Genomic DNA, 15,833 nt, shown 5'->3' on the forward strand with positions numbered 1-15,833 from the left:
AATTATGGAAGCAGCCCAGTGTCTCCATCAATAGATGAATGGATAAAGAAGAAGTGGTATATATACACAATGGACTATTACTTGACCATAAAAAAGAATGAAATCTTGCCATTTGCAACAACATGGATGGAACTAGAGAGAAAAATGGTAAGCAAAATAAGTCAGAGAAAGACAAATACCATATGATTTCACTTACGTGTGGAATTTAATGAACAAAGGAAAAAAGAGAGAGAGAGAGAGAGAGAGAGACAACCCAAGAAACAGATTCTAACTATAGAGACAAAGCTGATGGTTACCAGAGGGTAGGTGTGTGGAAGGATGGGTGAAACAGGTGAGGGGATTAAGAATACACTTATGATGAGCGCTGAATAATGTATAGAATTGTGGTATTGCTATATTGTACACTTGAAACTAATACAACACTGTATGTTAACTATTCTGGAATTGAGTTTAAAAACTTAATAATAGGGGTTCCTGGGTGGCTCAGTCAGTAAAGCATCCAGTTCTTGACTTCAGCTCAGGTCATGATCTCACGATTCATGAGATTGAACCCTGCGTTGGGCTCTGTGCTGACAGCGTGGAGCCTGCTTAGGGTTGTCTCTCTCTCTCTCTCTCTCTCTCTATCTCTATCTCTATCTCTATCTCTCTTTCTCTCTCTCTCTCTCCCCCTCCCCTTCCCTCTCTCTCTCCCCCTCCCCTTCTCTCTCTCTCTCTCCCCCTCCCCTTCTCTGTCTCTCTCCCCCTCCCCTTCTCCCTCTCTCTCTCTCTCCATATAAATAAATAAACATTAAACAAGAAAGAAAAAATAATAAAAATAAGCTAGTCCCAAAAGGTTATCTACTGAATGATTCCATTTATAAAATATTTTTGAAATGAATTTTAGAAATGGAGAACTAATTAGTATTTGATTCTTGGTGAGGAGGTATATGAGAGAAGTAGAGGTAGCTATAAAAGGGCAACATAAGAAATCCTTGTGGCGATAGAAATGTTGTGCATTTTCACTTTATTAATGTCAATACCCCAGTTTTTATATTATTATGTAGTAATTCAAGCTGTTACTATTGGAGAAGAGCTGGGTAAAGGGTACACAGGCTCTCTATATTGTTTTTTGCACCTGCATTAGAATATTCAATTATCTCAAAATAAAGAGTTTAAATTTTAAAAAAGTTAAATATGCACTTACCGTATGAACCAGCCTTTCCCCTCCTAACTATTTACCCAAGACAAATGAAAGCACTGACCATACTAAGACTTGTACACAACTGTTCATACAGTCTTATTTGTAATAGTCTACTACTGGGAGCTTAATTGTCCTTCAACAGGTGAATGTGTAAACATATTGTGGTTTATTCAAATAAATAATGGAACACTGCAAAAAAAGAACTGACCTTTTGGTATTTGATACATGCAACAATATGGATGAATCTCAGTATAATTAGGCTGAGTCAAACAATTCAAACAAATATAAAATTCTAGAAATGCACATTAATCTATAGTCACAGAAAGGAGATCAGATGCCTTCACAGGCACATCTCAATGTTTATTAAATTGTATACTTTACATGTGTGTGCTTATTGAATGTCAAATTATAACTCAATAATATTGTAAAAAAATAACCATATTCTCTGTGTTCCTACAAAATGTTGTTTTAAAGCTCTACCACAGTGTCAGCTTTGGAGTTAGAAGGCCTTGGGTGAAATCCCATTTCCATCATTTATTAGCTGTGTGACTTTGGGAAAGTTAAAATCAGCTTCACCATCTATATAACTAAATATATGGATATACAAAAATGCCTATCTCAAAATATTGTTCAGAGGATTGAATGTAATAATGCAGGACTTGACACACTGCCTATCAACTGGCAAGTGCTCAAAAATACCCATTATCATTATCACTAACATCACATAGTGGCCACTATACCTTATCCATCCTTATGTTCCCACTAACTGTTAAACAAAAGTACATACATTCTCAGTCTTCAATAAATTGAATTGGACAAGATGGCTTATTATTATAATATGCCAAAGTACCTTTACCATTCTTCAGCATTTGAGCATTTGGGCCATTTCCAGGTTAGGTTTTGTTTTGTTTTCCTTTTTCTGTTAAAATGTAAAAAGCTATGACATGTTGGCATAGTAATTACACAAGCCCTCCCTCCCACTATTTCAACTTACTTCTTGGGATATAATTTTAGGAATATTATTACAGCAAAGGGCATGATTAGATTATCAGATTGTGACAGTTATTTTGTCTAGGACACTTTCTCATTCTCTGTTATCTGGTACATATATCCCCTTTCCTTTGGAGAATATATGAGGACAAGAGCAGTCTGGAGGGCATGGTCATCCATGGTGTCCACCTTCGGTGGCATTGTCTTTTATTCCTCTTGACAGTGACTGATTTGTTGGTGGGAAGGCATGTGACCCAAGTCTGTTCAATCAGTGTCCAAGCTAGAGAGGAAAAGATAGTCGACTCTTTCTTACAGGATGTAAATCTTGGATGGTCAACAGCTCAGTCTTCAATAATGTTAGCAATTCTAGTCTTTTAAAGTTATGGAAGAATGCATTTTCTCAAAAAGGTAGTCTTGACAAATATGATTAGTTTTATGATTCTTTTCCCTTAAATGTCATTCAACTTACTGTCCTGAAAGCCAACTCTCACAGTACCATCAGCAATGTATGAATCAGCCTATATCTCTTTTGCCCACCTACATATGGTTTTAGAATTTTAAAAAATTACCTTTACTAATTTAATGGCTACAAGAGTTGTTTAATTTAAGGGTTTTTGACATGCAGCCCATCTTGTCAGAGATGGTTTTTCTCAGACTCCTTAAGAAATGTAACACAATGAGGCACCTGAGTGGCTCAGTCAGTTAAGCATCCAACTTGATTTTGGCTCAGGTCACGATCTCATGTTTTATGAATTCGAGCCCTGTGTCAGCCTATATGCTGACAGTGCAGAGACTGCTTGGGATTCTCTCTCTCCTCTCTCTGTGCTCCTCTCCTGCCCTGATCTTTCTCTCTCTCTCTCTCTCAAATAAATACATAAGCTTAAAAAAAAATATATATATATATGTATATATATATATAACACAAAACACTCTGCAGCCCAGTGCATAGTCTATACTCCTAAGTAAAACTTCTAACTTTATCTTTGTCTGCTTGACCATCCTAGTGAGCTAGCCTGGGCAGTAAATTCAATGGTCCACTTTATTCTTTCCATTGACATCCTGGAACCAACTCTGAGGTAGGTCTGGAGCTGGCTGTGGCTCTCCTCCACCCTTTACTACTACTTACTGCAGTGGAGAAGTACAGAAGACAGAGGGCAAGCAAGAAATAGAACAGAAGATGGTTTTCAGCATTTATTCACTTTTCCCACCAAAAGTTTTATTCCCTGGTCCTGAGTTAGTGATGAGCAAAACACTGTTACTACATATCACTTATTTAGCGCCTATTAGGAGCCAGGTCTTAGGTTTATATACATCCATGTTAAGTCTCATAACAATTCCGTGAGGTTGGTGTTTTTAGGGGAGATTGAGTAAATTGCCCAAGTTCACATGTTTATAAGGGACAGAGCCAGGGTTTGATCCCCAGGTCCAGACATCTGACCTCCCTGTTACGTGATAGAGATATAGAGGTGGCAATAGTTTGAATGTATAATGCTTGACAGTGACCTTCTCCCATGGCAGGTACTGAAGAAGAACACCACTGGCACAAAATAAGTTTTGAACACAGACAGTTTTAGAGTGAAGGGAAGCATCCTGTATACCTTTTCTTGCTGTAGGGGAATTGATCAAAAGAAAAAGAAGGCATGGGTGCACATGATCTTAACAGATTTTAAATGATCCAAAGGGCCACCAGAATGAGACCCAAAGGCTTCTAAATTCCAAAACAACTGATAAAATTATTTAAAAAAAAAAATTTAACGTTTATTCATCTTTGAGAGACAGAGAGAGACAGCGCATGAGCGGGGAAGGGGCAGAGAGAGGGAGACACAGAATCCGAAGCAGGCTGCAGCCTCTGAGCTGTCAACACAGAGCCCGACACGGGGCTTGAACTCACGAACTGCAAGATCGTGACCTGAGCTGAAGTCGGATGCTCATCCCATTGAGCCACCCAGGCGCCTCAATAAAATTATTTTTTGAAATCAATTTAAAATATGTTAGTTATATTTCTGTCCCTCATGTGCTACATTTGTAATTTATGATTCTCTATATGAGCAATATGTTTATAAAAATATCTTTGAACCTTGGAGCATAAGTTTTCCATTTGAAGATAGGGTTATAGTTGTATATATTATCACACACAAATCTCCAAAGCTATTTCTAAGTGAAAAGACTCATGCTGTATTAAAACTTCTAGTATCTCCTTGTGTAGCAATGGCCCAATTTCTCCTTTTCAACAATTCCCTGATACCTTCCTGATATCATAACAACAAAAAGGTAGATTTAAACACAGGAAACTTTATCTTATGCTTTATAACAAGTAGCTATTTTGTTCTGTTCTTAGCCAACTGAAGACACTTCTATAAGTACAATATATAAGAACAGTTAAGTAAATGACAAAACTCAATGGCTTCTAATTACTGTGTAACAATTTTGATAAGTTTTTCTACCAAAGTTAAGTGCAGACTTCTCCAAATATTAAAAAAAGGTGTATATATTATTCTCTTTTCTTGTTTCCATCATTTGGCTTGGGCTTTTCAGAGTATTTTTGCTGTCAGAGTCCCATGCCATTTTAAAATAAGACCGTTCACTACCTGTATTTGTGTCAAAAAGTCTCTGGGCATAACTCCTACTTCTATTAATAATTGAAAGTCCTGGTGGCTTTCTTTCTCTGCTTGTTAGTATTCAGTTCTCACGAACTTCTCTCTGTCAAAAAGAGTGAATAACAAGTTGTATATTCTACATTTTAAGTGAGGTTTGCATACGAATAGGATTATTAAAATGTTACATGAGATATAAATTCAAAAGCAGAAACAATTATACACGAAAAGCAAGAATATTGCTAATACCACTACACCCTCTATGAATAAACAGGAAAGACATGACAGATTCACTGGCTTTGCTGACACTAACAGCAGTGAAGTCAGGAGAAGGCCAGTACTTCAGTAATAATATCCTTAGGGGCCTCCCATATGCAGGTTTGCAAATAATTAACACTCGAGTTACAGAGACACTTGGCCTAACCTGCACAATATCAGTCCATATGACATTTAATAACGGTGTAATTATGCATCCTTTTAACCTTTTCAAATGCAGCTTCAATTTGAGATAAGAAAAATGACAAATCTACATATTTTTTCTATGAAATTTACATAAAGCTGAAGAGTTATATCCACCATGAATTAATATTTATAATGAGAAAATAAAATCTTTCATTAGGAACAAGACTAACTGCAATTTTACTGATTCACTTACTTCTTTTGTATTTCCATGTCATACTTTATTTTTCCTTTGTAATATTTCATTTTATTTATTTATTTATTTATTTATTTATTTGTATGTATGTATGTCTTTATTTACTTTTGAGAGACAGAGAGCATGAACAGGGGAGGGGGGTGGCCAGAGGGAGAGGGAGAGAATCTTAAACAGGTTCCACACCCAGCACAGAGCCCGACGGGGGGCCTGATCTCACAACCATGAGATCATGACCTCAGCTGAGATCAAGAGTTGTATGCTCAACTGATTGAGCCACCCAGGTGCCCCATTTTATTTCATTGTAAACTGCATGTCAAATTTACTCAGTGATTCTGAGATCAGTTAGTTTCCTCATCTGCACAATGAGAGTAAAATAGATGATTTGTATTCAAATGGTATTTTACAGCTGAACCACAACATATCAAAAGATAAAACCAGAGCTGTTAAGGTGCGCATTGGAATAGGGAGGGACTTTTCCATCAGGGAGAACCCTGAGTCTCCTGCCTTACCACTCTGCAAGAACTGTAGGGAATCTAGTAAAAACAAAACAAAGCAAAACAAAATACTTGAACTGAGCAGTGAAGCCATATGATGCTGGATCAGTAAAGCAATCCAATAATGAAATTAAGAAAACATTTCTATTTACCACAGCATACAAAAGAATAAAATTCTTAGGAATAAAGTCCTTAGAAGAGCAAGACCTGTACACCGAAAACTATAAAACATTGTTGAAAGAAATTAACAGCATATATAAGTGTTATGTTCATGAATTGTTCATGAATTGGAAGAGTTAACATTGCTAAGATGACAATATTCCTCAAATAAAACAACAGAGTGGATAAAAGTCCTATAAAAATTTCCATAGGTTGTCATAGGAATTGACAAATTGATCCTAAAATTTATATAAAAATGAAAAGCACCTAGAACAGCCAAAGAAAAAATGTTGAAAAGAAGAACAAAACTGGAGGGTTTATACTATTTGATCTCAAAACTTACGACACAATTTCAGAAATTAATATGGTGTAGCGTAGGCATTAAAATCAATGTGAAAAAGCAGTGGGTCCAGATATAAATGCACACATGTACAATCTGTCACTTTCTTTTAAAGTTTATTTATTTATTTTGAGAAAGAGAGAGAGTGAGAGCACAAGTGGGGTAGGGGCAGAGAGAAGGAGAGAGAATTCCAAGCAGGCTCCATGCTGTTAGCGCAGAGCCCGATGTGGGGCTGGCACTCATGAACCATGAGATCATGACCTGAGCTGAGATCAAGAGTCAGACACTTAATTCACTGAGCCACCCAGACACCCATGGTCTGTCACTTTTTGACAAAGATTCCAAAACAATTCAGTGGGAACAGAATATTCTTTTTTAAAAAATGGAGTGGGTATAATTGTATACTCATTAAAACAAACAAATATAGACTTTTATCTCACGCCATACAAAAAATTAACTCAAAATGGATCATAGATAGAAGTGTGAAACTGAAAACTATAAAATGCCTAGAAGAAAACATAGGCAAATGTTTGTGATTCTGGGTTATGACGCAAAAGGATAATCCATTTGAAAAATGGTATATTGGCCTTTGCCAAAATTAAAGTCTTTTTCTCTTCAAAAGACACCATTCAGAAATGAAAAAACAAACCACAGAGTGGGAAAAATATTTGCAAATCGTGTGTCTAAAACTGGACATAGGTATGTACACAAGATTCAACTCAAAATTGATTAAAGACTTGAATGTAAGATATGAAGCCATAAAACTCCTAGAAAAACACAGAGAAACTAAACTCCTCGCCATTGGTCTCTGCATGATTTTTTGGATTTGTCACCAAAAGCAACAGCAACAAAAGCAAAAATAGACAAGTGCGACTACATCCAACTAAGAAGCTTCTGCATGGCAAAGGAAACCAACAACAAGATGGAAAGGCAACCTACAGAATGGGAGAAAATATCTGCAAATGATATATCTGATAAGGGGTTAATACTCAAAATATACAAAGAACTCATACAACTCAATAGAAAATAGAACAAATAATTTGATTAAAAATAGCCAAACCTCTGTCCTAACAAACACAGGAGTCTAATGTCAGTAAAGTAGTGTGGGAGGAAACCCAGAGTGTCCAGCATTGAGGGGAGATTAGTAAGGAGGTGAAGACCTCTCATGTGGACAATCTTTTTTGGCATTTGTCAGTACTAAGAAAGGACCACAAGAGAAGGATAAGCGCTTGAAGAGACAATAGAGGATACTAGACAGAAACTTCCCTGGGGAAGCTCTTGTTCTTAGTTTTTAAAAAGGGTGAGTATATTCATAAGCTAAAGCTTGAAATAGTTAAACTAACACAATTTACTGCTACATTAATCACTGATAAATATGAGCTAGTTTAGTTTAGAAATATATTGCTTTGAAAACGAACACTACAAGTGGAAAGAGTGAAACCTTTGTTACGTGCTTTTTTTTTTTCTTTTCTTTTCTTTTTTTAGTAGGCTCTACACCCAGCATGAAGCCCAATACTGGGCTTGAACTCACAACCTTGAGATCAAGACCTGAGAGTCAAATGCTTCTTAATAGTAGAATTTACATTTCTCCAAACCTACTGCATTGGTGTTGCACTTTTAACACAGTTAATGCCATTTTATTAAGTCATATAATCCAATCCAGTTTATGAATAAGAGATTATATTTATTAAGAAACTACTATATGCACATTAGAACATTATTTAAAGAAATCTCTTGAAATCATGGTGACAAGAGGTGATGATGTAAGAAACTTAGTTGAATAGAAGGCAGGACATTTTCAGTATCTCACAGATTTTTAACAACAAATTTTTGTGGAGATTTTGTAGGGTGGATATAGATAAATAGGGTACATGGAAGACATACAAAACAAAATAGTTGTCAGTGGTTGGGGGATTATGTAGCATCTTATATTTTCTCTTTATTTACATTTTTAACAATAAAATTTTTTTTAAATTTTTTTTTTAACGTTTATTTATTTTTGAGACAGAGAGAGACAGAGCATGAACGGGGGAGGGTCAGAGAGAGGGAGACACAGAATCGGAAGCAGGCTCCAGGCTCTGAGCCATCAGCCCAGAGCCTGACGTGGGGCTCGAACTCACGTACCGTGAGATCCTGACCTGAGCCGAAGTCGGATGCTTAACCGACTGAGCCACCCAGGCGCCCCTAAAAAAATTTTTAAAGAGAAAAAAACTGGCATTTTGTATTTAAAAATCTTATTTCTCCCAAACTGTTAATTGAAAGGAAACTAATTACTTGAAGGTAGAAGTAGTAGGTATAACAAAACATAATGTACTCTGAACTTGTTTTACTTTTGTAAAGGAAGATGAAAAACAACAACCTCCAGAAACAAGAGTGGGGAGCTGTAAACGTGCCTTGACTGTGGTCATCTCTGTTACCCCTGTGAGGGACAGGAATTTTCCACGTGAGTCAAAGAAGATTAAGATGGTGGATGGGAGTGACAGTGAGCCACTAAGATATATTTTTAGGATAACTGAGGGTCCAGGGAAGAAGGAAACAAAATGACCCCAAGGAGAAGTTGAAGAAATGCCCTGTCAAGAAAAGCCTTCACATTGAAGATGGGAGTGTTTGCTTGGGCAGCACTGATGGGAATGACACTCAGGTTGTGAAGGCCCCAGGTCAGAGAAGTGAGTCTGGACCAGGAAAGTCAGAGCATTTTCCTGTGAGGAGAGCCGAGGGAGGACTCTGGCTAAATTGAGAACAAAGGTAATTTCCAGCATGGCCAGTGGGGAAGCAAAGACCTTGCTCCTGAGATTTGGAGGATCAGGAGAAAACAAACGTGGGTGAAGTGGGAAATGCGGTAATCCCAAAGGCTGAGGCCTAGAAGAGGAATTTCTGGACCAAAAAAAAAAAAAAAAAAAAAAGAAAGAAAAAAGAAAAAGAAAAGAAAAGAAAAGAAAAGAAAAAAAAGCAATGTCACTAGGAGAGAGACAAAAAGTCCCAGGATGCTTTATATCAAAACATTGTGAAATTGTTCTTACCATTGCCTCTACTGTGTAACTCTGTGAAGCACCCCCAGCCCCCACATTTCCCTCTGCTATGGAAGTTTATGTCTCTATATTGCACTATAGTGCACCCTGTTGGGAAAGCAGCTCTGGTGGACACTGGAATGTCAGAAAGCGGAGGGTACTAACGTCATAGAGGAAATTCTGCTTCACACAATTGGGCTAAGAGGATTATGCATGCCGTGTTTTCTTTTCATTTTCACAAGAACCTTGTGTAGTCAATATTATTATCTCTGTTTACAGACATAAAGAGAAATGTGTGGCCAAGCTGATCAGTCAGCTTCAGTCAGCTGTGAGCCCAGGCCCTGGTTTCCCACTTAACCACACCCATAAGTGTCCTCTGATTTGGAAATGGTAATTAACTTTAGGTAAGACAAGATAGATACATCAAGTGGGAGGAATCATCTGTTTGGTATCTTTATTACTAACAGGTGTGATAAAGTTTCAATACATTGGCTAATTTCCCAAAGATTCCAAAGAGACATTTATTTCTTAAGACCCCAAAAAGCAGAAACATTCAAGTCTTTAAATGAAAAAATCACAAGTAGTATTTTTAAAATGCAGTGTCACTGTGGCTCTGGTGCTAATGGAATTAGATACACTTAGCTACATGAACAGGGCACACCATGTCCAACTGGCTTGAGAGGTTTGAGGAAATCAAATATTACTAAATGGGATTTAAAGATGTATAAAGATAGCTCTCAGAGAGGAAGGCGTTAGCAGGTTTATACCATGCCTAGATTTTTCTTTTCTATTTTTGTATGACAGCATAGCTGTTGATAATCAAGAAAGATTACCCGTTTCTGGGGTGAAAGAAAAAAAAAAGCAATCAATTACACTAAATCACGAGTATAATTTTGGGGGAAATAATAACTGATAGGAGTGATGAGGGACTTAATTAAGGCTCTAGCAAAGAATTTTAATGAACACATTCTTTCATGCATGTGTTCATTCATTCATTCATTCATTCTTCACTCTTACCTTCTATTGCCAGGCCCTGGTAAGTGTGAGAGAAACAATAATGAGTAGGGCATGGTCCTTCCCTCACAGAACTTGCAGTCCAGTGAGAGTGATAGACATACTTAAGCTAACTACATAGAAGCGATGGGCTTTACAAGAGCAGGATGAGCAAAGGGCTGTGAGGGCCAGAAGAGAGAGACAGACATCTATTGCACCAGGAACCTGTGTGACTGTTAAAGCACCCCAGCGGCCAGAGGCCAGCCCCAGTCTCTGTAATGGCTGCCAACGTAGCAGCTGCAGAACTGTGGTTACAACGTCGTAGTAACAGTCAGAGAGCAAGATGAAGCCAGGACCGGCAGCCTCAGTGTTGTGGTTAACAGGTGTTCAAGCAAGTATGAAGAAAATGTGAGATCAAGCCACAGCTGGGTTTTGAGAGGTAAGTGCTCTATTAAATGTATAAAGAAATAACACAAGCAGGCAGGGTTGGTACTTCACTGAAGTTTAAGTCCATCTTCAAATGAGCAGGATCTCACGACTTTTCCTGTGGTTTTTCTAAGCCTTCATACTTGCCTGGATTGTAGCTCTAATTTGGAAATGATGGCAGTATTGAGAGTCAAATGTTTGGAGGTGAAAGATGAACCTTTGTGAGAAAGTGGCTGGAGTTTTGATTAACACCTCTTTTGGAACTTTCTCACCTGCTAATTCCTCATGCTTTTTTTTTCTTCCCTTAAAAATTGCAATGCCCCATCCATCCATCCATTCATTAAACATATATTGAGTGCCTACTGTTGACTACGCACTAAGGACATGTAGATAAATCCAATGCCATCACTGATTTCTGGGAGTTGAATCTTGATGGGATGGCAACTCTCAAACAATCCTGTAGGAGGCAATAAATGTGTAAAATGTACACTCACAACACAGTAGAGGAACTGACAGATCTCCCCAAGCAAGATGTCACAGTATCTGATACCTCTGAGCTAGGTTCTAAAAAAAAAATGGGCAAGAGTTTTCAAAAGGAGAAAGGTTTTCAAAGAGCTTTCCAAAGACAGCAAATAGCCTGAACCAAGATATGAAGGCTCAGAGCTGCGGGAAATGTTCAAGGAAGGTGGCCAGCTTTAGGTAAACATGGTAGTGGCAGGAAAAGAGCTAGAAAGGTAGATTGAGACAGCTATACAGAAGAGAGTAAACAACTAATTGCATTAAATCTTTAGTCCCTCTAAACTCGTGGGTTGAGAGATAATGGGGTTGACTCTAGTTGACCTTCGCTTGGCTTCTGTCTGTTGCATAAATAGCCCAGTGATTTCTAAGACAAAGTTTTGAAGCAAGAAAAGTGCCTTTGAAATGTCCCTCTGTCCCCTTTTCTTCTTCTCCTCCATCCTTCCCAAGAGTACCCTTTGCCTCTAGACTTCTTTTTAGCTTCTTTTATTCTGGTGATCTAACAAAGACTGCCATTGAGAGATTCCCTTCCTCATGGCTCTGCTCCAGGCTCAAATGAACCTGATAAACACATTAGAAAGTAACTCCCTTGTGCTCCTTCTCAGCATAATATAGTTGACTCTTAGCAGAAGTGATCAGTGCCTTATACAAATTAATTTTTGGATCTGGCAAGTACATGTATGTGTGTTTCTGTATGTGCTTGTGTAGATTTTAGGGAAGGTAGGGAGCAGATGTTTTGGGGCTGCTGAAGTCATCACCTGGATTCATACTTCACTGAGACTGAGGACCTGGCCATATATAACCACTTCCATTTCATTGGCTCGTGCGGTTGTGGTTCTATTACCCACGGTCTGGTGGTGGGTGGCTATGCTTGATTGGAGCTTCAATGTACAAGCTTCATATGTTTAAAATATTTATAATCATTACATGCTAGAGACATAATAAATTATTTACACTAGCAAAACCACCACCACAAAAGATTTCATTCATAAAGTCCCACCATCTCTTGATGAGTCCGTAGGCTTCCTGCCATAAGAATAATTGGTGTTTAATGGGATGCTTTGAACAGACTAAAGAGAAAAAAACACAAATAGATGAGTCTATAAATTATATGATGGTTTTGTTTCTAGAACTGATCAATGACCTACAAACAAAAGTATCACTGTCATAGTCTATGAAACCACAGATGCTTCCCACATCCCACTATTCTGTCTTTCACACCAGCCAGTTACAGTCCCTCTGTTCCAGGGGGCAGTTCTAGAAGATACTGGGATGAAGACAGTGTTTCATATTATCAGTATGGCTAAGGGAATATAAGTCTTTCAGTGCAAGCAAAACCCTGCATTGTGGTAGTTAAGAAAGAGCCATTCGCCCTGCAGTGTGTATAGCCTATGCCTTTTACGGTCTCTGGTGGCAGTGTTGGGCGGCACAAGTAAGAGATGATACTAATAAGCTCTGATCTTGCAGATGCAAAATGCTGGGCCAAAAACTGACTATAAAAGGTTTTGCCAACTGGGGATCCAACACTGGAACTCAAATTAAAATGTGAGAGCTTCTCTTTTTTTCTTTTTTTTACACTACCTCTTTCTTCCCTACAGGGAAACAGGCCTACAGCTCTCTTTTCTACTAGCTAAAGCCCCTACCAATTCTAGTGAGGGTCTTTAGCTTCATGAGCAAAGGCAGATAGAGGTTTTCTTTTAAATCAGCATCTTAAGCAAGTCAGCTGGGAACTCTTCCACATCTCAGGGAAGGTAAAAACAGTAACATGCTCCCAGGGAGCCCCCCCCCCCCCAGGGGAGTGTGGCACAAAGCAGAGGTGGGTCTATCGTATAGGCCTTTGTGACAAGCCTTGTGAGCTAGGCTGTGAGGGAATATTTTAAAAGACTAGTTGCTGAAGGTGATGAGCTACCTCCATGCAGTCATGGGAAACAATTGTTGGAGGCTGGTGAAGTGGGGTCTGGAGAATATTGAGCGTTATCTCCTCTCCTGAGCTAAACTCCTTCCCGCTATTTGACAGTTGCTATGTACAAAACAGGTTACCCCATCGCCTTGGGTAAAGGAAAATCCAAACTGAGGGTCCACAGAAGCATTATCCATCTGCAACTTGGGCAGGGCTTTTGCATATTAGTACAGAGCTCAATGGGCAGCAAGAGGGTTGTTTGTGCTTGGCTTATGTTTGCTGTGTTTCAAAACTAAGGTGAAATCTGGTCTCAGATCCCTGGGGTCTAATTAATCCAGTAATGAACTGAGACAGCTTGATAGGCGATGTTCCCACCCAATTCCCAGACTGTTCTGTTCTGGGAAGATGTTTGCTAAGTTGAAAATGGGGTAAATGCAGTGGGTCCCCCTCAAAAATGACAAATCTCACTGTAAAGTCATCTATAAATGAATTGAGCTGGTGATGCCTTGAAATATTCCTCTGCTCCTAAAGTTATATTCAAGAGTCTTATTGTCAAGAAAACATGATGGGTTTATTCAATACCCTATAGAATAATGTACTTGAAGTGCCTGCCTTATCTTATGCAATTTTTCTATTTAATCTGAGTTGTATGTATGCTACTGCAGCTCCAAAACATCTGGGCACAGCAATTTTTTTTTCCTGCACCTGCAAGGGTAAGTACACACATAAACAAAAAAGAAATTAAATCTTCCGCAGAGCTGGGGAGAAAAAGAACCCAACCAGCCATGAAGCTCAAGGGAGCACTACGACAAGTGCTGAGCTGTAAACAAGCTTGAGAGGGATTTAATTCTTATGACAAGTGCCAGTGGTGGCATCTCACATGGACTCAGCATATGCACACATTTCAGAGAGGAGCCACACAGGATTTAATGCAAATGGAAAAGAAAAAAAGAAAGAAAAGAAAAAGCTCTCAGTGCATCAGCTTCTCCTCATCTATAAATAGCCAAGCAAATCAGGATGAGCTAGTGTTGTAATTATCTTGATTTTCAGAATTTTTGCCACTCAGAAGAGATTTTTTAGAGTCTCCTCCCTGCTCTTTATAATTATAGCTGCTGTTCCAACCTCTGCCAAGGGTTGGTCGTTGCAATGTGATATCCGCCAGGTGGCTGCTCTGTAGCAGGGAAAATTACCCAGTTTTCTTGGTTGGTCCAGTTTTGTCATTTAGGATCCAAATCAACACTTCGGAGAGCAGCCATTCATCATCTTGTGACAGCCACGTCTTCACTTTTGCCTGTGACTTCTACACTCTGGTGCAGTCGGGCTCCTGCACTTGAATAAACGATATGACTAAGATACCAGAGTAGCTGGGCTCCACTTTGCATGGAGTCACAGACACCTATGTCAGGAGAGGATTAGAAACCGAGTCCTGTGACAACCCAGAAGCCGAACCCCTTCCAAATGTGCAATGTCGTGTTCGATATCCTTATTTTCTTGCTGTGTTCAAGTACCGGAATGCAGGGTGGGAAAGGGGATTGGAGAGTAATTTTTAAAAACAAACAGGTGAGATGGGACACCCTGCTCATTTCCTTCCTACTGTCTTTCTCCTATGTCAAGACAGTGGGTAAACTGCAGTCCTTAGGCTAAATCCAGCTTGCTGCTTGTTTTTATAAAAAAATTTTTGGAACACAGTCTCACCATGTATTGCCAATGACTGCTTTCATGCTGCAAGGACAGAACTGAGCAGTTGCAACAGACACTTTCTGGACCCAAAAGATGAAAATATGGCGCTTTACAGAAAAAGTTTGCTGATTCCTGTCTTATATTAACAGAACTCCCTTTTCACTGCAGCATCTACATGCCAGTTTTTATTTTATTTTTTTAAGTTTTTGTTTAAATTCAAGTTAGCTAGTATGCAGTGTCATATTAGTTTCAGATATACAATATAGTGATTCAAGACTTCCATATATGTCACTTTTTTAAAAAATCACTTTCTTGGCAGCTAGGGATGGCCATGTGATCTATTTCTGCCTAATGAGATGCAAGAGAAAGTAAACTGGTGGGGCCTCCAGGAAAACTATTGTTTGTCTAAATTGTACAGGGAGAGTTCCCTGAATCTCTTTCCTAAAAGTCATCTACTTGTGTGGTATATTCCTCCCTAAATACATTAGCTATGCCCAGTGGTCAATAGTACCATTGTATCAATATGTGATAGTGGTAACTCTCTGAGCAGGTAAACATCACTGAATTTAGTATGTGAGAAAAGGTGGAACCAGGTGGAACTCTAGTTCTCTCTTTGAAGACTTTCTTTTTACGCTGTTGATGAGGAGGTAAAAAACCATTTCTGAGTGATTTCTGCCACACTTTCTGCTATGCTTCTTTCCCTTTTCCCTGCTCTCCTCTTTCTTCTCTCTGCTGCCAATCCCATGTTTGATATTGCAGGGAGTGAGGTAGTGGAAGACTAGGAAAGTGGGAGGAGCAGGGAGTCCATAAAACAATCAGGGCAGTTTCTTCACTTACCTCATGATACCTTGTTCAAACTGCATTCATGAATGGACTTTCCCCAAAATGTAACCTTTGC

Source organism: Panthera pardus, unplaced genomic scaffold (assembly GCF_024362965.1).
Source record: "Panthera pardus isolate Hobbes unplaced genomic scaffold, ASM2436296v1 HiC_scaffold_24, whole genome shotgun sequence".
In the NCBI taxonomy this organism is placed as follows: domain Eukaryota; kingdom Metazoa; phylum Chordata; class Mammalia; order Carnivora; family Felidae; genus Panthera; species Panthera pardus.